Below are 26,516 nucleotides of genomic sequence, written 5' to 3' on the forward strand. Positions count from 1 at the left end.
ATGCAAATCAAAACCACAATGAGATACCATCTCATGCTAGTTAGAATGGCAATCATTAACAAATCAGGAAACAACAGGTGCTGGAGAGGATGTGGAGAAATAGGAACACTTTTACCCTGTTGGTGGGACTGTAAACTAGTTCAACCATTGTAGAAGACAGTGTGGTGATTCCTCAAGGATCTAGAACTAGAAATACCATTTGACCCAGCCATCCCATTACTGGGAATATACCCAAAGGATTATAAATCATGATGCTATAAAGACACATGCACACGTATGTTTATCGCAGCACTATGTACAATAGCAAAGACTTGGAATCAACCCAAATGTCCATCAGTGACAGACTGGATTAAGAAAATGTGGCACATATGCACCATGAAATACTATGCAGCCATAAAAACGGATGAGTTCGTGTCCTTTGTAGGGACATGGATGCAGCTGGAAACCATCATTCTCAGCAAACTATCGCAAGAACAGAAAACCAAACACTGCATGTTCTCATTCATAGGTGGGAATTGAACAATGAGATCACTTGGACACAGGAAGGGGAACATCACACACCAGGGCCTATTGTGGGTGGGGAGGGGGAGAGGGGAGGGATAGCATTAGGAGATGTACCTAATGTAAATGACGAGTTAATGGGTGGAGCACACAAATATGGCACATGTATACATATGTAACAAACCTGCACGTTGTGTACATGTACCCTAGAACTTAAAGTACAATAATAATAAAAAAGTAAAAGTAAAATAAAATAAAATACAAGCCAACTAGACCCAAGAATTTTGACTTTGGCTTTGATGTGTGAGACAAAGTATAGGTAATTGACATACTCACCTCAACCAGGATGGACTTTCAACCAGGATGGACTTTCAAAATGCAATGAGTCTTCCATTCTTGACCAAACAGGAGGCAGCCTAACATAATGGCTGAAAGCATGGGTTCTGCAATCAGATCTGGGTTCAGAGTTTACTCTACCACTAATTAAATATATGCTCTTGAATATGTGATTTATCTGAGTCATCATTTCCTCATCTGTAAAGCAGGGATTATAATGACTGTGATATAGGACTGTCGGTAGACTTGATGACGTCGTGCCTGTAAAGCATTCAGAATGGTACCCGGCACCCTGTAGACATGTACTACATGTTGACACTCCAGAACTATCCCTTTCCAGGAAGGTGGTCGCTAGGACAGTAAGGAGGAGGAGTGTTCTGAACTGATCACCCCAAGCTGCAGTTTCTGAAGTAGCCCCTCATTTTCGATGTAGCCCCACGTTTGGTGTGGATGACTCGAAGGCACCTGCTATGAGCACTGAATTCTTGGAGGTGGGAAGGGAGACAGGATGGTTGGAGGGGGAAGCCTGACATTGAAGTGAACTAAATCTGTGCAAGTGGCTATTTTTGTCAGCCCAGCCACAGTGGGTGTGTGATCGGGCGTCTACTTTTGATCCAGCTCTTTTTATAGATGCTGCTTTTTCTTAAAGGCGACTCTCCTTGATCCTCTCCCAGACTGCTGAGCTGACTTGGAAGATTGCTTATGGAGTATTTATCATCTGCAATCTGGAATACAAAACATTTAGATTAGTAATTAGATACTCCTTTAAGATGTAAAAGCAGTCTCATTATCAACTGTAGCATAGATTCAGCATAACGGTATTTTATCCATAAAGACTACAAACACAGTATTACCATTTCAAAAGTGCTTCAGGTTGTGCCTAGGCTCAACCTATACAGGCAGCTTTGGTGAGAATAAGAGCCAACATCAGTACATCCCAGCAGCCTATCGTCTTTATTCTTATAATGAAACTTTGACTTCAACCATTTCAAAACATGTCCCCATTATTATCACTCAGACTGGTTCAATTAGAATCTCCTAGCTCTTTCCAAAGAGCATGTATATGAAGTTACAAACTGTCGGATATAAAGGGAGGACATCTGTGCCATTTGGTGCTTTTAAACATTTTTTTAAAGAATTGTCTGAAATCTTTCCTACCTGTATTAACACACTGAAAATCTTTCCTACCTGTATTAACACACATTTTTAAGAAGCTGGATGCTACTATGACGCCTGAACTACAGGATCCATAATACGATGCCAGGTGTGTCTCTGGTAACCCTGGGTGAATATTCCCTGGGAGAAGAAAGCTGAATGAGGCTCGCTGCCATGCCCCCAAATGTCTTCAATACCAAGTAGACTGAACACTATGTCTTGAAAGAGGAAATCAGTGGCAGTCAATGAAGGCGTGCTCTAGGGGATTACCTGGCTGCATGGTACATGGAGCACCTCATAATAACAGGGAAGATTTTCGACAGCTTCAGATGAAGGTCAGCCATTTTAGAAAACTCTGAACTCTTTTCTCCCTTGTTCTTCCCCACCAGGGCCAGGCAGGTGGTCCATGCAGGCTGTGCTAAAGAATTAGGCAGCTTGTACTGTGCGAAGTGCATTTTCATTACTATGAAGACAACAGGCTGTGGGGGGAATTTGATAGGTGGCTTCCACTCAAAGGACAAGATGCATTTATCTGAAGGCAATTCAGTGGTTTATAATGGACAGCAGGGCCCCTTTGTCTCCTTGTCACAATCTTCCTGTGAGCATCACCATGATTCATAGTCAAATTATAGTCACTTTATACCACCCCAGCTATTTAAATCACAGACTCCCCAATCCACCATCTTCACAATTCTAAATGGCATCCAGGGGTGAAGTTCCATTTTTTAACACAATTTGTACAAATAAGAATTGGTCACCAGGATGACTTTTTTGATTATTTCTTGTGCTTTGCTATAGATAAGTATTGAGGCTTTTAAAAGTACTTTGATTAGAATCACATCATTTCCCAGAAAGACATATTATTTTGCTCATAAAAGTCATTATGTATCTCACAAAAAAAAAATGGCAGTAATTTCCCATTTCCCACAAGAAATCTGTACATCAACCTTGATACTCAGCTCGGGTAAAGGTCTCCCATGCAAAAACAGCTGAGGTGATAACGTAACAAGATATTGTCTAGATCAGTGATTCTCAAACTTTATTGCGTAGTAGTGTCATCTAGTACAGTCGGCAAAAATTCAGACACTGAAGCTCATTCCTACTTTATCAAGGCTGGCCTTTCTATTCTGTATGTTCTCTCCAAGTATTAACACACACTGGACTAGCTAATTTTATTTGCTTAGTATATTAAGAAGAAGAACAATCCTGATCTGTCTTTTGGGAGCAGCAGGGCATAGTTTGTGTAGGAATATACATATAATAGACACAGTATGCATAGCAGTCATTTACTAAATGGATTGCCAGTCCCTTAGTCTCTTGATTTGTTCAGATCCAACAAGATTGTTGTTAATGGATGTTGTTAAGATGTATCACAGAAACTGGGCAGAGTGGGCCAAATTTCATCTTTCATATAACTTACAACTTCCCAGTAAATCAAACTACAAGTTGATAGACAAGTTGTTTGATGATTGCCCCTGCTTAAAGAATATGGTATGGAAACAATTTCCATATGTCTATGCAGGCCCACAAGTTTTCAATCTGTGATTCCAAAATTCCAACAACACTGAAAACTGAAATATTTCTCAAGTTTTGCACCAAAACTCACTTGACAGCAAAACTTGGCCTGAACTGATGTGAAGCTAGTAATAGCCTTTACTTATTGTATAATTACACAACTTAATGTGAATATTGAAACATTTCACTGAAAACATATGAATGATTTGGATTCTCTGATGGTCATATTATGCAAATTCAATATATGCAGCCTATTGTCTCTCCATCATTTAAAAAAAAAAAAAAAACCTTGAATTCTGAAATGTATCTGGCCCTAAGATGTTTGGATATAAGGTTGTGGACCAGAAATATATTATTCTATTTTGATGATGAAGAACTGGAGGACTTGCCTGCTACCTTGTTTTATCCCAAGAGTTGTTATTAGTAAAATTCAACAAGATAATCAGTTTCCAATGTTCATTAGTTGAAACCTAAAATGATTAACTGATCTTAAGAATCCACGACAAGAATTAGTGTTCATTCATTACTCAACCATGGATTCTCCTTACATTTGTTTGACAAGATGCTTTGTTTGAAACAAACCAAAAAAGAGTTTGCTTGGTTTTCAAATTCGTTTCTTATTATCTCCTACCTTGCAGCCAACTCTGTCAGCACCCCTGCTTCAGTTTCTAACAAGATACAAGGATAATGCATTCTAAATTAACTTAAAGTTTATAACTGAAATTTGAAATGAAAGTAAATACAATGGTAAAAACTGAGCCAAGTTAACGTAATATGTGATTCGTTATTTTGGAATGATGTCAGAGATTTCTTTGGGAGAACTCTACTGCCAGGGACCTCAACTGCTGAGAAATTTAGTATTATTCCTGCTATAGTAAATGTGCTGGTGATTGCTAGGAAGATATGCTCCTTGAAAGAAAATACATATATAAATATTTTTCTATCCTTGTATTTACATTTATATATGTTACATATTAACCTAAATAATTCATAATTGTGCTTTACAGTTATGCAGCATTGAAATGAAGTTGCTATTTTTTTGTTTGTTTGTTTGTTTTGGGGTTTTTTTTTTTTTTTTTTTTGCTTTTTTTGTTATGGTTGTTTTTATTTGTGTTATTAGGCATACGAGAAAACAAGGTGACTGAAAATTTACAGTTAGTAAAAAATACTCTTTCTCGGGATATTTAAGCATAAAATAAACTTTGTGAAAGAGTCTAATGATAGTTCTAACTGATTTTTTAACATAAGTTTGGATTATAGTTTAGTTTGCAAATGATTTCTGAACCAAATAAACAACAATGTACTTGCCTTCCAACTGGGACTATTAGTTGTGATTGATCATATCTGGATTTTGCCAACTATATTAAGCAATAAATGCTCCTTATGGGCAAAATTGATAGCCTGTTCTGATTAAAATCTTGGCTTCAATTCAGAGTTACTATGGGATGAGGTTACACCTTCACAGCTTGTAAACATGCCTACTTAGCAGTGTTCATTAATGCAAATTAGTTGAAGGTAAATATTCTCAATAGTAGTATTTAAAGATAATGTAGATCCTTCTGTGATGTTTTCTAGTACATAGCCAGATTCAATGCTTAGTTTCAACTATTATAATTGCAAACTTCATGACAGCATGGAAGATATTGTGATTGAGGTATTGAGTCGCCAACTGAATCCTCTGTGGTAAGATAGGAAGATTACTAAATTTATTAGTACTAACTAGTAGTTAGACATGGCAATGGGGTGGACTGGGGCAACAGTTGAGGAGGACCATCCTGCTGTAGGTTCAAGAACAGACAATAGTCTGTGTTCCTTCTCCTCAGAAGAATACACAAAACTCAGTTCTTCATGGTTACAGAGCTTTTAACTCCTAATATTTGTTTTTCAGATTCCCTAGTTTTGATGGCATTTCTACTGTAATTTAGAAACACCTCTATCAGGTACCACTAAAAAAATATCTGAATGAGATGCAGGATTTTCCTCATTTTAAAAATGGTGGCCCTAGACCCACTGCAGCCTTGCTCCATTCATGTATAATCAAGAATTTCCAGACTATTTATATCAAAAAATACCCTTCTACACAAATTGACATACTCTAAACCAATATAGTTTTCAGAGATTCTTTAAAAGAGTTCTCAGCTTGAAGGGCTCTCTGAGAGATGGGGTTTGGGTAGCCAATGCTCTGTTACATGTAAGAATTGTGTATTTTCTCCAGGAAGATGATCCATAATGTCCACCAACTTCTCAGAGGCTCCATGACACCTCAAGAAGGGTTAAGAGCCCTCATTTTAGAGGAAATGGCTACATACAATTTCTGAACTACAAACATGTATCTTTCTGCCTTTATTAGAAGTTTGTGCTGACCTTTAACTCACCCTGAACTCTGACTGTAGGCAGGAAGCCCCTTTGGGAATTGATCACCAAATCATAACTTGAGTGCTCATTCTATCAAAAGTGACTTCTAGGATTGCTTCCTGATGCTTAAAGGACTGTTGTCTAAGTTGTCTTCCAAGATAGCAACTGCCAGCCCCAAGTTTGTTTCCTCCCTCTCAGCTGTCTCCAGTGTTTGCTTTTACCCTTCAGGGCCAGCCCCAGCTATGTGTCACTGGATATGCCAATGCATTAATGTGGGGAGCCACATAAAGCCCTCTATGCCCTCTGCCAATCCCTGGGAGAAAAGCAAGTCATCTCTACTCCACTCCTTGCTGTCCTGCTGTAACTGCTCCCAGCTGGCACATGGTGATTAAGATTAATTGGTTGCTGCGACTTGGTTGTTCTGGCAAAATGCAGCTCAGTACCAGGGCACAGGGGGTCAAGTCTGAGCATCCCTGGCAAGATAATAACATAGTGAACCAAAAGTTAAGTTAAAAAGAGTTTTATCATATTAAGTAACATCTATCTTCTAGCCAGAGTTTTTCTTCAACAGGGGCATCTGGGAACACTTTTGACATAGGATGTAGTTTTCATTTTGACATCAAATTTAATAGGTTTTTTAAAAAGTTATTTACATATTCCAACTATACCATTTATTAGGATTGAAAGATTCTTTTCTTTCTCTTTGAATTTACCTTTCAAGTAACAAGTGACAGGTCCTGGCTTTAGGATATATTGTGGGTTTCAGTGTATCTGTTTATCTCACCTATATCCTATCTAGTTTCATAGATATCACCCCATAATCACTCTGACCTACTATGTTCTCACTCAAAGTTTCTTCTTTTATAGTCAAATCTTTCAGTCCTCTGGAAGAAAATCTGCCTACCATATGTCTCCTCCCAACTCCCAACCCCCAGAACTGGGATTCATTTAATAAATATTTATTGAACACCTATTGTGTGCTGGCGTTTCACATTAGGCACTGGGGACAAAAATATAAATGAGGTACAGATCCTTCCTCACTTTTTTAAAAACTGTGGTAATAGGGGAATTAGACATTTTGATACTTTGTGAAATTGCTGGTATAGGGTTAAAGACATAGATACAATAGAAACAAATTGGAGGACACAATACTTTTTAGGGATTAGAGAAAACTTAGAGGAGGAAACTTTTAAAGGGACAAGTAGGAATTAAGCAAAAGCAAGTGTAAGTCCTTTTCAAGCAGAAGGAATGGTCTGGAGGTGCAAAAACAGATGATAAATCTGGAAAATTACATATGGTTTGGTAGGGCTAGGGCTTTGAGTTTATAGAAGAACGTGCTAGAAGATGAGGCTGGAAAAATAAATAGAGACCAAGAAAAAGGATTCGTTAAAACATGGCAAAGGATTTGGACTTTGTCCTGTAGATAAAAGGGAGCTTTGGAAGAAATAGAAAGGGTACTCAATCATCAGTTCTATCAGTACCATATTGTTCACCCCTTTATTTTTTGTTCTGATTGTTTGATGGGAATTCTAACTTTCCAACTAAACAGAAGAGAGAAACCACATCAAATTGTGCCATGTACAATACTGTACACAAAACAGACATTTAGTAAATATTTGCTGATTGATTTATTGGAACAGTACAACTGCTTCTAGATAGCTATACTTTGGGCCTACTATAGTCACGTAATGAATAACATTTTGTAAACACTAATCTGAGCGTTTCAGAGTCTGTCTGTTAAGAAAAAAAATACTTCCTTGTGAACTTATGTGTTGTATCTTCTTCTTTCTAAATTTGGTTGATACTGATATTCTTTGAGCCTGGCTGATACTCAATGGTAGTTAAATTCAGATCAAGTTCAATTATTTGTATGATATTTGAAATTGTGTCATAGCAAACAGATACTGTTTTTATTGACATATTGACACTGACCCAGAAGAGAAAATGAGGTAGTCATTCCTGAAACAGATTCAGAACAAGATTTATGGCTAGGGAATATAACCAGGGACCCATGTGAACTAGGGCTCTTGGAATGCCTCAGATCAAGATTCACCTCTCAACGTAACTGGCTAAGGCTTCAAGATCTTCAATAAGAAATTGAGGCCTCTGTCCCCTACTAGAAAGTGTATATGGCAGAGGAAGATGCCCTATTAAACCATAGTAGTCATTCATATCTCATATGAATAGGCTTATAAAACCCTTCCCAAAGAGCAAGTTCTCATGGGGAAAAGATGAGAGGCCCATGAACAAATGACTGCCAAAAGGAAGGGGCAGAGCATTTCTCAGATGGAGAAATACAATCTTGACTTTTACAATGTACTTCCAGTCCTGAACTCTCCTTTGAATGCTTCAGTCTGAATTACAGCCAAAGAAAATCCCTCAGCCTATCTTTAAATCCTAAATACTGACCTTTCTTCTCACAAGATCTTATATTTGTCAATTCTTCCAACTACCATCAAGCATTTTGAAATTTATGTGACTTAACTATTTTTTAATATTGAGAGGTAGAGATTTGCAGCAAGAGAAAAATGAATTATAAATTGTTCCATGGGTTACTGTATCCTGCATATTGTAACTTTGGCTATTTTAATTGATGTCTTAGATCCCTCACTGTTTGTAATCTGTATTATCTGTATTTCTCTATTCTCAAGACATGTTCACTTTTCAGATCCATTTTCAAACTGTGAACTGAAATACTGAAATACTGTTTATTACTAAAATGGAAAGAATTTTCTCTTTCTATTATGTTTTAATTTCCTGTGTTTCCTATATCTCCCTTTTTTATTGTAATCTGACATTTCAAAAAAGTGGATTTTGATGACATTGATTTGAAAGGAATCAGATTTGGAGACCTGCTCCAAAGACCAGATTTGGAGCCTGCCTTCCAGCCTTGTATTCTGCCACTTCCCCATGAACACCTGGCTTGTGAACTACCTGCAGTTTCTAGAATGTTCCATGTACCTTTGTATTAGGAGCCTTACTTTTGAAAACCTCCTTCTGCCCCCTGTTACCTGCTAAGTTCTTACTCAGCCTTTGATACTCAGTTCAAAATCAACTATTTCTTTACTCCCCCAGGTAGAATTAGTGACGCTCTTATCCGTGCATATAATTCTTTTATTATTATTATTATTTCAATAGATTTGAGGGAACAGGTAATGTTTGGTTGCATGGATAAGTTCTTTAGATGTGATTTCTAAGATTTTGGTGCACTCATCACCCAAGCAATGTACACTGCACCCAGTGTGTAGCCTTTTATCTCTCTTTTTCCCCCTCACTCTTCTCCCATGTCTCAAAGTCCATTGTATCATTTTTATCCCTTTACATCCTCATATCTTAGCTTCCACTTGTAAGTGAGAATGTATGATGTTTGGTTTTCCATTCCTGACTTACTGCAATTAGAATAATGGTCTCCAATTCCATCCAGGTTGCTGCAAATGCCATTATTTTGTTCTTTTTTATGGCTGAGTAGTATTACACCACAATGCCATACCACCTTACTCCTGAAAAAATGGCCATAATTAAAAAATCAAAAAATAATAGATGTTGGCATGGATATGGTGAAAAGGGAACACTTTCTACACTGCTGGTGGGAATGCAAACTAGTACAACCACTATGGAAAATAGTATGGAGATTCCTTAAAGAACTGAAAGTAGAACTACCATTTAATCCAGCAATTCCGCTATTGGGTATCTTCCTAGAGGAAAAGAAATCATTATATGAAAAAGACACTTGCACATGCATGTTTATAGCAGAACAATTTGCAATTGCAAAAATATGGAACCAGCCTAAATGCCCATCAACCAACATGTGCTTATATTTCAAATTGCTACCCTGTTTTTACATTTTATTGTTGTTATGGTTTCAGTTAAGGCTTCTTTAGATTTTGCCATAGTTTAAAACTGTATTTGTTCACCATTGATCTTCGAATCCCATTCTTTCCTTCTGAGTACAAGTTTCCCTTTCTTGAAGTACATTATTTAATAATTCAGCACAGGTCTGTAAAAATTCGTGTAGTCTTTTTCTGAGCATGTTTATAATATTACTTTCTCACTTGAAAAACAGTTTAACTAGGTAGGGGTTGTCTTTGCTTAGGATTCCTAACACCATACGGGTGGTATAAATTAAGACTTTACACCCATGGCTGGTGCAGCCTTGGGATTTCTATTTATCACTGGAGACACCTCCCACTTCACCACATTTCAGAGCCACAGACAGAATACGCTGGCCTGCTGCCTTTCTGGCTGGCTGATCCCTCATGCAAGCGATGGGCATTCAGGTAGCCTCTAACTTCCCACACCACAAATGATGTGGTGATCAACATCCTCATCCCCTTAGGTACTTGTATCCGAAGAACGTTTCCTGTCCTCCTGTGTGTGAAAGGGGCATTTTCTGCAGGGATCTGGCTTTCCGCAGCATTCTTCATCCCAGCTTCCACTCACATCTCACATCTCCCATCCTTGGCAGAGAGGGCCAGAGCCAATGCACAGGATCCTGCAATCAGCCTATGACTTTACCCATGACGTCTGACGATAAATTCTTCTTTCAGACTTGGCTCTGTATTTTTAAAAAAATGATAGCTACACTTTAACAGCATTTATAAATGTTGCCATTGGGGTTGGGGTGGAATCTATACCAGCTCTGTCCATATGTTCCCAGGACTAGAAACATGGTATGGGCTATATCTCACTCAGTCATGAGCACCTTTCAGGCAGATGATGACGCTTAGTCATATTTTATTTTTAATGAAGTGTAGTCTACGTCCATAAATAAAAGAAAGAGGACATGGGCTCCAGGTGAGACCATGGATATGTCACTTATTGGTATTAGAACGATGGCCTCAGCCTGTTCATATATAAAATGAGGAGCTTGAATTGCAGCTAAACATTCTGAAAGATCTTTTCTAGCTGTAGTATATTATGACTTTAAGAAACATTAAGACAATTCCTTATGAAATATTAGACACTGAAGTTGCCTGTCCATAACCGAGTTATAAATGTGACAATATTCTAGGCAGTTAGGACCCAGAGAGAAAACACGTGACTACTTGTGTGCGTCATCTCTAACTGTGACCTGTACCTTCCCTAGTATATGTTGAGTGTGTTGCAAAAGGCTGCATGTGTTTATCTAGAGAATAATATTCAGCTGGAATGCCCAATTTCCCTTTAAAAGCACATTCTTTATTTCAAAAGACTGTATTGGATGGCAGTTTAAAAGGGATCACAGCTGGTTAAATTTAGGGTGTTGAACAAATTCCAATCCAAGAATAATCCTTGGCGCCAAGCCCATGGCAATTTTATTTGATTCTAAATTGGATAAATTGTAACTCATTTAAATTATTTGCTTTCTGTATTTTTTCTTCTGAGACAGGCAACCAACCAATGGTATTTTTTCTGTCTTTAACACGGCAGTGAAATTATGACATATTGTATATATACTATCACATTTCCTGTAAGTTTCACATATTATTATACAGATTTGACTATACTTTAAAATATGCCAATCACATCAGATAAAATCCTACTAAAACTTTGCCCTTAGAAAAATATGAGAAAATAATTGCTCCATAAGTCTTTTTCCTGTAGTTAAGATGGCCTTATATTTCATAATGTAGTTTTAGTGAATTCGGGAGCCCTAAATCTTATTTTCCTATATATTTTTCCCCAACTTCTTTATTAGATTTTGTACTCTTCTTTTTGGGGCGGGATGGGGAGCTTTATGCTTCCAGAGAGACAATATTAACTCTTAAAAATGATATAAAAAAAGAAACAGGCCTTTTATCTATTTTGTTGAGACTGTTGAAAGTGATTTAGGGATACTATTTGAAATCTGGGAGAGGATAGATCCATAAAGCCCAGAATAAGAGAAGACCAAGTGCAGGACTTTGAACGAGACTTAGTAGAGAGCAGAAGGAGCCACAGAAATGACTGCAGTTTGCTCTTTTGTATGTGTGTGTGACTCAGTTTCCACAGTTCCTTAAGAGAAGAAATGAGTATTGTGCATTTCCTAAAAGCCTCATACCACCTACCACAGTGTGCAGCACTTAGTGAATGCTATTCCACCATTCATCCAGTAATAACTGCCAATTACTATTCCATGAGCCAAGGACACAGTGTAAACAAGGAAGCTGTAAAGCCCATGTCATCACAGTGCTTTTGTTAGGGTTATGTGTGTGGGAGAGGTGGAGACAGAAATATATTTGTAACAAAATATAGGAATAATATAATATCTGTAGCAGTAAGCCCTTTAAAGAAAATAAGCCAAGAAATGGGCTAGGAAGTAGCTCCACGGTGGGGCCTAGATAGAGGAAAGGTGGGGAGCCTTTCTACTCCCTCTGGATACCTCTGGAAGGAAGTAATATTGGAGCTAAACTGGCCATGCTGAGAAGGAGCTGCCATGTGAATTGCTTAGGGCCGAGTATCCCAGAGAGAAAACACAAGTGCCAAGGACCTGAAGCAAGAACAAACTGAGAATAGCTGAGCAGTAGTAAAAAGGCTGATGTGGCTGGAGCCTAATGCACAATGACAGGAAAAAGCCATAGGGGTAAGCCAGATCCTGAGGGCCCATGGCCGGGAAAGTTGTTTGAAATGTATTCTCTTTGCAATGGGCTTATCAGCTGCCCCACTGGATCCTGTGTGTCTTGTCCTTCCACTGCTGTGGTCACTGCCAGCTTCGCTGAGCTGCATGGTCCTGCTTGACAGGGTCCAAAGAGACTTAGGACATAGGCAGAAATAACCCAGCACACTGCTCTGCAGCTCTCTCTTTCACCTCCTGAATTACATATGCATGTTAGGATCCCTCCACCTCCCTGATCCAGAGAGAACTGGTGCCAACTACCCACCCCACCTTGGGAAAGAAACCTAGCCAGTAGAAAAGCTGCACTAATAAAATAAATCTGCAATACGGAGGTGTTTATCCTAAAAATATGTGCAGTGTTAATTAGGAGAGAAGGAATGTAAGATAAAATGAACATGCATATTTTTAGGGCATGCATGCTCCTAGTTACCCAGGGGTTAAGGGCACAGTCTTCCACAAGACTGTCCTCATTTCAGACACCAGCCACAAATTCAGAGTCCCAGAGCCATGCTCACTCCTGACCAACTGGCCACAAATTCAGGCATTCCTACTACCCTTGTAAGTTTGATAATTGACTAGAAAGAACTCATTGGAAGCACCGTGTTTGTGATTATAGTTTTATTGAAAAAATACAAATTAGAACATATACGCACAGGGCAAAATCTAGGGTGATTTCAACCATGAAACTTTCGTCAGTCTTAGGGATGCATTCCCCTCTCAGCACATTGATGTGTGACAGTATGCAGAGATTTGCCAACCATGGACACTCAACCTGGGCTTCAGTGTCCAGAGTTTTTATTGGGGATTTATTAACTAGGCAAGACTGATTGGATAAGAGATTAGAAGGTTGATCTCCATCTCCAGCCCCTGCTGCCCTCCCCAGAGGTAGAGTTGGTATCACCTGACTTGGAGCTCCCACCCTTTAATCACATGGTTGGTCTTTCTGGCATAGCCAGCCCCCATCCTGAGTCACTTCATTTGCATAAACTATCAGGCACTGGCCCAGGGGCCCAACATGAATAACAAAGACACTCTTATCACTCTGAAAATTTCAAGAGTATAGGGGCTAACTCCCAAGAGCCAAGGACAAAAGTCAGTCAAATTTTTGCTTGCATACAAAAACTCTCATATCAGATTTGTAATCAATTATCTATTCTGTGTGCTAGTCGTGAGTACAATTTAGGTTGCTTGAGTATTGCAGAAGCAGTACTTGTTGCTTCAATTTCATGGCAGGCTAGAGCTGTGGGATTTAAGGCATCATTATGAAGTAGTACAGGTTTGTGTTATTCATCGTAGGCATTAAGCACCCCTTTCCCAAGCGGCATTTCTGTGTGCTTCTTCCCTAGCTGACAAGCATCATGATTCTACTACCTCTCTCCTCTACCAAGTGCATGCTGGTATTTGCCTATGCCTGGCAAATGTTACATTGAGCAGATGACATCAATATTATGAAAAGTGGTGAGAGAAAGGCAACCAACCCTAGCTTGTCATTTTATCCAATTGAGAGTGGTCATAAATAGAACCTCAATGTCCTTAACATTTAGAACCAGAGGCTGCTGACAACTCTTTAAAATTGTCTTTGTCTACTAAAGAAAAGACACCAACAAATAAGCATAAAGCAAACCTGGGTGACCCAATGGGGAGATCATGCAGAGAATTTCATGTCTGACTGCCTAATGGTCTGGGAGACGTGTGGCCTCATCTACTGGTTTTCCAGATGACCTTGAGTGATGCACAGAAACGCTGCCTCGTCTGCTTCCCAACATGTGTGACAGCTGTAAGGTACAGCCTCAAAATGATTGCACTGCTCTTTGAACGGGTGTAATATATCTTTCTGTGATTGCTGGGCCTGCACTGACCTGAAGAACTCTGTGGGAGATGATGGCCACATGACGGCTAATTTCAGATGGAGAGCCACAAAATTGAATCGCCCAAATGTTTCCAACCAGTGTGTAGACCAACCATCCAGAAAACTAGATTTTCTTCAAACTAAATTTTATTGTCGTGGCGCCTCAGTTTAACACCCCTTCTCACTATTCCAGTTCATTCCAAGTGAAGGTTTTTCTGATCAGAATACCTGAGGAAATCTGATGTCATCTTAATGGGTTTAGTGGGGTGTTTTAAAAGGGTACCTGGGATTTGTTTATTGAGATGTAGAAAGACACACCGAAGCGGAAATGATTGTCATGTAAGAAGTTTTTTTATACTCACAGATCCCTAGAAATGGGAGACGTGACACACATTCCACCACCACAGAGGGAATGTGTCAGGAAGCAGAGGGAGAGGGAAGAAAAAGGAGCAGGAGCCATTGTTATGGTTTCTGCCAAAGGAACGGGCAAGGCAGGGCAAACAGGTTTAGTACTGGCTAGTTTGAATAATTTCAGCAGGCTCTGGGACAGAGGAGCTGTCCCTAGTTGCATGGTGCCTGGCCCTGTGGTGATTAGGGCAGATGGATAGTGAGTGGCCCAGACTGTAAAAGCTTGAGCTCCATAGAGGAGGTAGTTGGGGGTATGGGCTCTGACTGGTTGGTTTGCACATGAAAGGCAAACTCCAAGACAAGTTGTGTACTATCTCTGGCAGGGGCAGTCCCTCAAGGATCAGTCCTTCCAGGTCAGCAAGGTCTCAAATCTCAAAGTGTTACTGGAAAGGGGTCCCGATCCAGACCCCAAGGGAGGGTTTTTGGATCTCTCACAAGAAAGAATTTGAGGCAAGGCCATCGAGTAAAGTGAAAGCAAGTTTATTAGAGAAGTAAAGAAACAAAGAACCCTAATTTATTTCCTGAATTAGAGATTCTGTAGGTTCTATATCAATAAAACCCTTTGACTTTGCAAATCCAAAATCTGAAACTACAGTAAGAAAATATATTTCTGAAAGAATACTGTAATTATTTCTAAAAGCAAAGGAAATGAACAAGATAATTGTCAACTTACCATAATATTGTCATGCTTAGTATAAGTTCAAACCTAGATGATGCACTTTTTATTTTAGAGAGCAATTGAAATTATATGTTGACACCTTGTTTTCCACTCAGTCAAATATAAAGCAACTGCAGTTTTTCTTCTGTTTAGGAACAATCTGGTGCTTCTGTCTTCAAAACTGCTATTTACATATCAACAGCTTTGTTCAGCTCCCCTGCTCTTTGGTCAAGTGTGAAATTGGAATGAAAACAGGGTGGTACCCACAGATAGTAAGATAATAACAAAAGCAAAGAAGGAGTAAATAAGATGATTAGAAGAAAGAAACAATATAATTTAAAAGTGGGCATGGATTATCTTAATTTAACATGAATTTAATTTTTATTGTCATAACTTCTTTGAACATCCTACATGTTAATTTCCTCATTGGTTCAAGTCTCATTGACTTGAAAAACGTGAAGTATTTTTTTTTCTTATGAAGACACTTACTGAAGTGAATGTAGCCTCTAAGATGATTTTATGTCATTCAGCCTTGTTCTATCAGATAAGTTTCAACAGACCCCCCAACCTTTCCCTGTTCTGGATGATTGCACACCGAATCCATTAGAGGAGCAAACTATCATTGATTCGTTTTATAATATTGAATTTTGTTATGATAAATCTCATGCTATTTTTATTTCAAAGATCTGTAAGCATTCAGTGCTTTGAGGGGAAGGGTCTTAGAGAAGAAGGATCAGGTTAAGTAAATAAATATTTTTCCAATCCTACTGAATTTACAGAGTACTCAACTTACTTTGGTTTTTTTTTTTTTTTTTTAGAAATTAGAAGCTAAAGACATATAACATGGAGTTTTATTATAAGGGTTTATTCTTTTTAAAAATCTCTGATTTTTTAAATTTTATTTTTATAATTTAATGTTTCTTATTTATTTTTATTGAGTGACACAAATATTATATACTTATTGTGTACATGATGTTTTGAAATATGTATACATTATGAAATGGCTCAATGAAGCCAATTAACATATGTATTACCTAACATACTTACCACTTTTTTTGCAGTGAGAACACTTAAAATATTCTCTTAGCAATTTTTGAAACACAATACATGTTGTTAACCAGTTACCATATTATTCAGTAGATGTCTTCAACTTATTCCTCTAGTATAACTGAAATTTTCTACCCTTTGACCAACACCTCCCAACACCCTTCCCCATAATGTTTTTCTCTGATGTACGTAATGTGTATAGTATTCCAGAACCTAAAATCATTCAATGTCTTTTCTAGTCCACTCATAGATTCTACTCTGACCAATCATTTTTGTTTTCATTTTATTTACTTATTTATTTATTTTTTAAGACCAAGTCTCACTCTGTTGCCCAGGCCAGAGCGAGTGTCATGATCACAGCTCACTGCAGCCTCCAACTCCTGGGCTCAGATGGTCTTCATGCCTCACTCTCCCGAGTAGCTGGGACTATAGTCACATGCCACCATGTTTTGCTACCTTTTTTTCCTTTTAGAAGAGATGAGGTCTTAGTCTCACTATGTTTTCCAGGCTGGTCTCAAGCTCCTGAGCTCAAGCGGTCCTCCCACCTCAGCAAGACATTCCAAGAGTGACCCACTGTGAGTGGCCTGACCAGTCATTTTCTCTAAGAGTGTGAAAAAAATGATTTTTAGCTGGTGAATGTGTTTTATGATCAGGAATGATCATTGTATTTTTATGGACTCTATAGATAATGTCCTTTGCCTCATCTCAGCAAAGGAAGCAGAAACTATTTTTAAACATAAATATTCACTGGCCATCAGAGAAATGCAAATCAAAACCACAATGAGATACCATTTCACACCAGTTAGAATGGCAATCATTAAAAAGTCAGGAAACAACAGATGCTGGAGAGGATGTGGAGAAATAGGAACACTTTTACACGGTTGGTGGGACTGTAAACTAGTTCAACCATTGTGGAAGACAGTGTGGTGATTCCTCAAGGATCTAGAACTAGAAATACCATTTGACCCAGCAATCCCATTACTGAGTATATACCTAAAGGATTATAAATCATGCTGCTATAAAGACACGTGCACACGTATGTTTATTGCGGCACTATTCACAATAGCAAAGACTTGGAGCCAACCCAGATGTCCATCAATGATAGACTGGATTAAGAAAATGTGGCACATATATACCATGGAATACTATGCAGCCATAAAAAAGGAAGAGTTCGTGTCCTTTGTAGGGACATGAATGAAGCTGGAAGCCATCATTCTCAGCAAACTATCGCAAGGACAAAAAAACAAACACCGCATGTTCTCACTCATAGGTGGGAATTGAACTATGAGAACACTTGGACACAGGCAGGGGAACATCACATACCAGGGCCTGTCATGGGCTGGGGGTAACGGGGAGGGATAGCATTAGGAGATATATCTAATGTAAATGACAAGTTAATGGGTGCAGCACACCAACATGGCACATGTATAATATGTAACAAACTTGCATGTTGTGCACATGTACACTGGAACTTAAAGTATAATTTAAAAATAAATGAATAAAATAAAATAAACATAAATATAAATACTTATAAGCCAACCTATTTATTATTGTCTAGAACTGTTCAGGCAAGAGAGGTAACATTTTACACCCCAAAAACCATAATATTGCTTTAAAAGATTTTTTTACTATGTAATATTTGGCATATACAAAAAAGTAATATATATATATTATATACATATATATCCATGTTTAAAACATAATAATAAATTAAATACCTATGAACCAACGACACAAATTAAGGTGTAGAATATTAGTAATATCTATGTGCCCCTTCCCTGCCTCCCCACACTCACAGAGGTCCACTAGAGTGAATTTTCTGTTTATCAAAGATTTTACCATCTATATTTACAGCCTTAAACCACATAGTCCTTAGCTGTGCTTCTTGTTGAGCATTATAAAAAGTGACATCATACATAGTGTCATAGTAACTCTACATAGTCACAACTGCATATAACCTTCTGTGACTTGCTTTCCCCCACAATATTATGTGTCAAATATTCAACTGTTTTGTTACACGTCACTGAACTTCATTCATTTTTTCCTATGGTATAGCATTATCTTATATGGATGTCACAATTTACCTGTTCTCCCAGCAGTGGACATTTGTGTTGTTTCCAGTCACTTATCTCAAGCTGTTATCTCAGTGCTTATAAATGAGTATTTCTCTTATACCCAGGAATGGAATTCCTGGGTTATGGGTTATGCTTATGCTCACCTGCACAATTGAATTTCATATTGTTTTTCAAAGTGGTTAGACCTCCTTCTCCTTCATCAGCAATGTATCCAATTGGTCCTTTGTATGTCAAACTTAGCGGTCTAAGGAATAATTAATGTTTGCATCACTGAACTCATTGGGAATACTTGTTTCTGTGAGTTATTTATTTTTCAAGGTCTCCGGAGGAACTTCAAGCCTTGGTAAAGTCATTACAGCACATTAACTTTGTCTTCTGGGTTTCTTTACTTGATTTTACTTTAGTTTGCTCACAGATGCTTCTTCCAACCAATGTACCATGTGCTTAAGGTTTTCCTCCATAATTAGTCCCATCAACAGTTTTTGTTTTTTGTTTTCTGAATACATGCACATTAATGGCTACATGTACTGTCCTACTCATACAGGGACAATAACCACCTTATCAACAACAATATTGACTAACATTTATAAAAATCAAATTTTATCAGTCACTCACTTATCCTTCTCTCCAGTTTCAGCCGGGAAACAAGTGAAATCAAGATATGATATCATGTTTCTGCTTGTAAAATTGCACTGGAGAAATGGAAGAGCTTGGTCCCATCCTTATTCAATCTGTCTCCAGTTACTCCTGGAGAAACTTAAGTAGGCTGCCCTCCCTGTATCAGGGGTCAGGCCCTGACTTGAGACTATCACTTGATAGCAAGAAGCTAAGGAAGACAGGATATTCAGCTTCAAGGGATGCAGGTGGAAGGCAGAAGACAGAGACAGACAGACAAGAGATGGAGACTTAGGTTCCCTACATTTCAGTGTAGCAGCCCCACATCTGGAAGCCATGGCCCACTGCAAGCCAGACTCACCACAGTCACATAGCTCATCCCTCTTCCTGTGGAGGAAATGGACCACTCTATATACATTATCCTATTTAATTTGTAAAACATTCTTATGCATGGATATTAATATTTCATTACAATGTTATAGATGAAGACACTAAAAGATTACAAGTGTACTGATAATTTCATAGCTATAAGTGATAGAGCTGAAATTCAAACTCAAGTCTATTGACAACAGAACCCAAAAGTCTAGCCTCTTCCCTATACTGCTTCTTTTTAACAGGAACATTCTGGAAACCCTGCCTTCATTCAGCAAAGTAACTATACTAAGGTAAAGACCTGGCACCAAGGCAAGTCATAAGGAGATGCCTCAGGACTTCTTGGTTCCCCTAAAAATATACATTGTATAATCATCTTTGACTTCAGAATTCCAAATTCAGCACTGAAAAACTAGCTTAGTAATGTTTCCACTTAGACATTTTAATACTTAATTAAATGAATACCCATGTGAGGCTTATTATGTGCCTGGCACTCTTTGGGTTGCCATCTGAGCCCCTATATGTACAGGCATACACATGTATACACATGAACACATATACACATATGCACATACACACACAAAATGAAAAAAAGACATATTGCCTACCCTCAAGAAGCTTGAAATCTAATGGAGGCCAGGAGGGAAGAAGGAGAAAATATTTCATTCAACAACTTTAAGTGTCTTATTCAGACAGAGAGAGGCCTGTGGTGTACCTGGTAGAAATATAAAGAAGGAGATAGATGCAAGAAATATTCAGGATTCAAAGGATTGGGTAGCCCAGTGCATATGGGTGTGATAGAAATGAATGGTGAAGTCTGGATAAACTCCCCACTTTCAGGCTTGGATGGCCAGGTGGTATCATTTGCCAGGAAAAAGAACAAATTGCGGAAGAATAGGTTTAGGGGAAACATGATTAGTCAAATAGACAAGTGTGAAAACGGCTGTAAAGTAAAGCTACCATGAAAGATGATCATAGAACTCTCAGCTATCACCATAGAATCTATGATAGTTAATTTCATGGGTCACCTTGACTGGATCAGAGGTACCCAGATGTCTAGTTCAACATTATTTCTGGGTGTGTTGGTGAGGGTGTTTCTGGAGGAGATTAGCACTTACTCCATAAAGTAGATGGTGCTCTTTAATGAGAGTGGGCATCATTTAACCTATTGAGGGTCTCAATGGAACAAGGAGCAGAGGAAGGAATTTGTCCTTCTTTTCTCCCTCACTGCTGGAGCTGGGACATCTCATCTGATCATCTACTGCACTCAGACTGAGAGTTACACCATTGGCTGCTCTAGTTCTCAGGCCTTCAGGCTCATACTGGAAATACACCACCAGCTTTCCTAGTCTGCCTTGTTCACGGAGCTTATAGTCTAGTCCAGCTTGTAGATGGCAGGTCGTGGGATTTCTCAGCCTCCATAATCACATGAGCTGATTCCTCATTTTATATACATATATCGATATGGATATATTTCCCATTGGTCTGCTCTCTGGAGAACTGTCAATAATACAGAAGCTAAGGGCTTTTTACCAAGATGAATGATCATTACTCCAATTTCTAATCCTTCCAAGATGCCACACACACTCTACTCAGGTTCTTCCAAGACACTGTGCACTGAACTCTCAGACAGGACACCTAAACTCTCATGTGTTCCTGTTTGCTTCCTTCTAGAATATCATAAAATCAGTGCTGACATTTAGATGACATATTTCCATTTTTTTAGCTTCTGAGACCTCAGTCTGTGCATCAAAATGTTAAGCACTGAAGGAGAGATTCTGTCCTAAATGTGTCAAGCTGACAACGTGAGGAAAGATTCATTCTTCTAAGACTGCTGTATTTTCTTCTTTTAGAGGTATCTGGATAGCAAACCTAAATCTTTGAATAGAGTTGAATAGATTTTTGTTGGTAGGAGTGGGGGTAAAAATCCATATTTTCTTCAAAACATTAATTTTCATTTATTCATTATTTCTTTTGACTTAAAGTCTTTAGTTCTGCTTACTAATGAGTTTACGTTGATACCACAATATGATATTAAATGTGTGACATAGCATCATAATGATCATTTTAGCAACATCAGTTTTATAATAGTATAATTGAACACATTTTTATTTAGCAACTCTTATGCCTGGCAATATAGTAGTGAGTCAGGCAAGCACAGTGCCTGCCTTGTTCAAGGAGCTTACAGTCTAGTCCAGAAGAGTCACTGAAAAAGTAGTTGCAGTTGGGTTGAGAATTACACACTGGGAAGTACCAAATGCTATCGGAACCTGGAAGAAGAGGATGTAACCAACTGAGAAGCTTGTCAGTAGCAAACAGCTTTTATTTGACCCTCATATCAACTATGTGCAGTAGGTTATCCCATTTTAAGTTTGAGAAAGCAGGCTCCATGAGCTTGATGGACTTGCTTTCATAGTTAATAAGTGTTCAGGACTAGAATCAAACCTTTTATTCCAATCCCCAAACTCTTTCCACTAAACCACTGCAGAATAGCAATCATGATTTAGAAGAAATTAATCCTAGATATGGATAAAAAGGAGGATTAGTCACTAGCCAATCAAAATTTAGCGTTAGAAACTCTTCCTAAGATTTTTCCTCTCTAGTCATCCAACAGAACACACATTAAGCAAGATGTTCTTGGTGATTTTCTGCTTATTTGCACATCTGTGAGAACTGGGATCTGGAGTCCTGCAGCATTGCACCTGTTGGGTGAGGGGAGGAGCCTGCAGTTCAGGTACTCCCCTTGTGGAGCCTGAGAACAGAGTCTCCCTGGGAAAGCACAAAGACAGATTGGCTCCTGGCAAGAGCTTGGCCTGGAACTCCCTTAAGTCTCATCAAGCCCACTCTGAACTGGAGCTATCAAGCTTGGATAGAATGCATGGAATCACTATTGGAGTACTCTGAAAAAATAAATAGTAGCAGGCCAATTGGGGAACAAGACCAGAACTTGAGGTACCACTATGGTGGTTTCTCATTTTCCTATGGAATTTCACAGCGTGGAATCAAGGCAACCCAAAGCCTGGAAGGGGACCTTGAGTACGGACAGAGAGAATGCCAGGAGAAGCCCCCTAGGTCTAACTCAAGACATGCAAAAGGAACAACCAATGGAATTTTTTCCTCTCAATTCTTTGCCTGAACTCCCAGACAGTTCCACTGCAGCAGCCACAACAGGAGTCTAGTCTGCAGATCCCTAAAACTCTGAGGGAGAGGACCCTTCCATTGTAATTCAAGGATCTGTAATCCCAAAAGGGTATGGAAGACCTACCTCCTCTCTGCCCTCTTGCTTAGCCCTGAATATGGGTACAGTTGCAGCAGAGTTGTGACTAGACCCCAGCTTTCTGGCTATCCAGAAGACAGAAAATGAATAATTTGGAATTGAGTAAAAATTTATAACTGTTGCCTTACAAAAGTACTGTTAAGAAAATAAAAAGACAAACTGTGGTCGAAAAGTAAATGTTTGCAATTCATATATCTGATGAAGGACTTGTGTGCTGAGCATATAAAGAACTCTTAAGACTCAAGAGTAAATAAACACATTCAGTTGAAAAATCAGCAAAAGCAGAAGAATTCCATGAAATTTACATAAGTCCTCCCTCAAGAAGAGGGAGCAGAACTACCCACTCCTTGAGTGTAGGTTGTGCATAATGACTTCCTTCCAAAGAGTGCACTATGAAAAGGGGGAAGGATAACTTTACAGTGGTGAAGCCTGACACACCACCTGAGCCAGATGATCAAGGCCAACATCAACAGTTGATAGAAGATACTCTTGGTAAGATATGATGGGAATGGCATTTTTCCTCTGTGGCTTTCCTCCCTGAAACCTACAATCTCAGTCTAATATTTAATTAGAAAAACATGAAACAGATTTCAATTCAGGGATGTTCTATAAAATGCCTGGCCAGTACATCTCAAAATTATTACAGTTATCAAAAAAACAGGGAAGTCTGAGTAACTGTCACAGGCAAGAGGCCTAAGGAGGCATGATGACTAAATGTACTGTGGTATCCTGGATGGGATGCTGCCACAGAAAAAGGACATCAGGTTAAAAGGAAGGAAATCTGAATTAAGTGTAGACTTTAGTTAATAATGATGCATCAACATTGCTTCATTAATTGGAGCAAATGTACCATATTTTTTATGCAAGATGTTAATCACAGGGGAAACTGAGTACATGATGTAGGGAGACTTTATAATATTTGCAAATTTCTTACAAATCAAAACTGTTCTAAAAAATAAAGTTTATTTTCTAAAATTACATTAAAAGGCAAAAGAAATGGCAAAAGACTTGACCAGACACTTCTTCAGGGAGGATATATGAATGGCAAATAAGCACATGAAAAGCTGCCCAACACCTTTGTTCATTAGGGAAATGCAAGTTAAAACCACGATTAGATATTACCACACAATACCCGACAGAAGACAACTCTAGAATCCAAGAGGTCTTAGTTGTCATCTGTACCCAGTGTGCTTATGAATGAAAGATTGCTGCTTGTTTTATAAGGCAACTGTTTTGGCTTTCTTAAGCCAAGAGAAACTTTCCATTCTTGAAAGTTCATTGACAAGGAAAATCTTTCCCCCACTGCACCTGGCTCCCTATTCACTGCAACACCTCCCTGTGTGCAGAACGGGTATAGGAACTGGTAGCATCTTCATCCTGCAGGGAGGCTGGCTGGGGAAGCTGTGTCCAGGAGTCCTGCTAGCTGGGGAAAGCTGGCTCTTGTAGCCCTCCTCAGCTGTACATATGATGCTGCTTTCTGGCCATGACTGCCAGAAAAGTCTGGATCTTCTCACAAGTGGATCAGTTGAGAAGCGGTCTGTATAAGCCTCATGTGCCAAGAAAAGCCCAGCTCATTGTAGTGGGAACCACTCCATGGGGTCCGCAGTCAGGAGCAGGTTCTGAATCACATTGGAAGCAGGTCACAGTCTTCCACAAAGCAGGAGCCCTGTGACACCGCACAGGTTAGTGAGTTGCTAGGAGGAGTGGCTCCCTCTCACTTCCTGCCTTTGCTCCTCTCTCCCTCCCTTTTTGTCACCCTGTCCGCTGTCCCATCACACTGCCCAAATCCTCAGTTATCCTCCACTCTGAGTCTTACCTGTGTGATATCTTATACTAGTATCCTATGTCCTGTATATGAGCTCGGGTTTTATGTCACAGAGGTAGTGCAAAGACAGTGATCTGGATGATAGTTTAGACCCATGGTTCTTGATCTTGTCTAAATACTTGAATCACCTACAGAGTTTTTAAAATTCCAGTGCCTAGAACTGTCACAACTAATTATAACATGATTTGGGAAATCGGGAGCCAAGCATCAGTATTTTTCTGAAGTTTTCTAATTGATTCCAATTTTTGGCCAAGCTTAAAAAACCGCTGATTTAATCTGAAGCACAGTAGAGGAAAGGAGGGAAGTTGTTGGTCTAGCTATAGCCTCTGACCCTTCTTACAGCTCAGTTGGAAAGTTCCTGCAGTAGGTCAGGTAAGAGGATAAGTACAGCAGTAGTGATGAAGAGGTGGGACAGCTTTGAGTGATCATGAAAAGTGGGATCAGCAGACCAGAGCTTGCAAGAGTCATTGAATAGAGAGGCAAAGAGGGGTCTAGAGGGGGCCATGCATTCAGATTTTATTAAAATCGGTATAAGGAAGGCAGGAAGATGAGGAAAATAATTTTGGTTACGGACATGTTGGATGTCACATAATTCTGGAGCTATCCAGGTGGTATTGTCAGATGCTCAGAGGAGAGTTGGGCCAGAAATATAATTTGGAAGTCATTGGCAGAGCATAGTACCTAGAAGCTTGGGAGGCAGATAGATTATCTTGGGAGAGTAAGTGGAGTGGAAAGGACAGAGCCTTGGGGAGCACCAATGTGCTTAATGGGAGAGCAGAGGAAAAGCCAGCCAAGCAGACTGATGAAAAGAGAACCATGAGAACTGTCATGAAAGACAAAGGAGCAGACAGTTTCAGGAGGAGAACTCAGCAGGTCTGATGCTGCTGCATAGATCCAGTATGGTGTCTATTGAATTGGCAATGTGAAGGTCAATGGAGACTTACACTAGAGCATTTTAGCAGAGTGGCAGAAGCCTGACCACAATGGGGTTGGAGAGGGAAATGAGGAAAGGGAGACAGCAAATATAGATTACTCTTCTGAAAAAAATGGCTGTGAATGGAAAGAGAGATGCTCAGTGGTACCTGGAGGAAAAGGCAGAATTCAGGGAGGAATTTTCTGTTCTTCTTCTTCTTCTTTTTTTTGGTGAATTTATAAGCTGCAGGGAAAGAACCAGTACCAATAAAGAGATTGAAACTCCAAGAGAGAGATGGGTAATTGATACATCAAGGATCCTTAGTGGGAGGGAGGGACTGGTATTTAGAGATGGTGGAAATTAGAGTACAAGGGACCCCTTTGTTTTGTTTATTTTATGTGTGTGTGTGTATGTGTGTGTGATCCTAGAGAAACAAAAAGGGTTTCTTGAGGGAAGATTATGGTATCAACACATTTTTATTTGAGCCTTTCCTTGTAGAAGGCCAGGGTTGGCACAATGGGGGCTGAAGCTGAAGTTTGGGCACGACAGCAAAGGAAAGTGAGACTTTCAGGAACAGATGTGAGCACAAACCAAATCCCAAGAAGTACTGAGTTTCAAAGTTGAGGAAATCAAGAGTGGTCTTCAAGTTCAAAGGTTACAAGTGGGGCCAAGATTATGATACCAAGCCAAGCCACGTGCCCTGTGGGGTGTGCATGGCATAGCAGAGGGGAATCAAAGGCATAATAAGGAAGAATCCTAGGAGCTGAGGCTTTGTTATCCATTACCTGGCCTAAAAGGAGAGCACAGGAATTTGAGAGAGTGCCCTCTACAGAGTGGTTCTTTCTCTTTGCTCTGAACAAGGCAGGACTCATGGTGTCTGATGAGCAAAAGAGGACAGGAGTTTGGTAAGGAGACTGCAGGAGAAAGGACTAGTTCTGAAATGGCCACTGAGAAGAATCGAAAAGGAAGTTGACCAAGGACAAATAGAAGAGTGGTCCAGCTGAAATTGGAGACTAGCAATATGTAGTGGCATTAGTCCTC

The 26,516-nt window shown here is 39.2% G+C and overlaps 1 protein-coding gene and 1 long non-coding RNA gene across 2 annotated transcripts in view; both read left to right on the forward strand.

Moving 5' to 3' along the window:
- Window positions 1–20,041, forward strand: part of LOC111520968 — a 22,710-nt gene extending 2,669 nt beyond the window's left edge. The window contains exons 2-3 of the long non-coding RNA XR_002724817.1: window positions 16,906–16,973; window positions 18,454–20,041. This is a non-coding gene — a long non-coding RNA (uncharacterized LOC111520968). The remainder of the gene's footprint in view (window positions 1–16,905; window positions 16,974–18,453) is intronic.
- Window positions 1–26,516, forward strand: part of KCNB2 (potassium voltage-gated channel subfamily B member 2) — a 409,561-nt gene that overhangs the window by 206,241 nt on the left and 176,804 nt on the right. The gene's annotated exons all lie outside the window — the stretch shown is intronic.

Source organism: Piliocolobus tephrosceles, chromosome 7 (assembly GCF_002776525.5).
Source record: "Piliocolobus tephrosceles isolate RC106 chromosome 7, ASM277652v3, whole genome shotgun sequence".
Lineage (NCBI taxonomy): Eukaryota > Metazoa > Chordata > Mammalia > Primates > Cercopithecidae > Piliocolobus > Piliocolobus tephrosceles.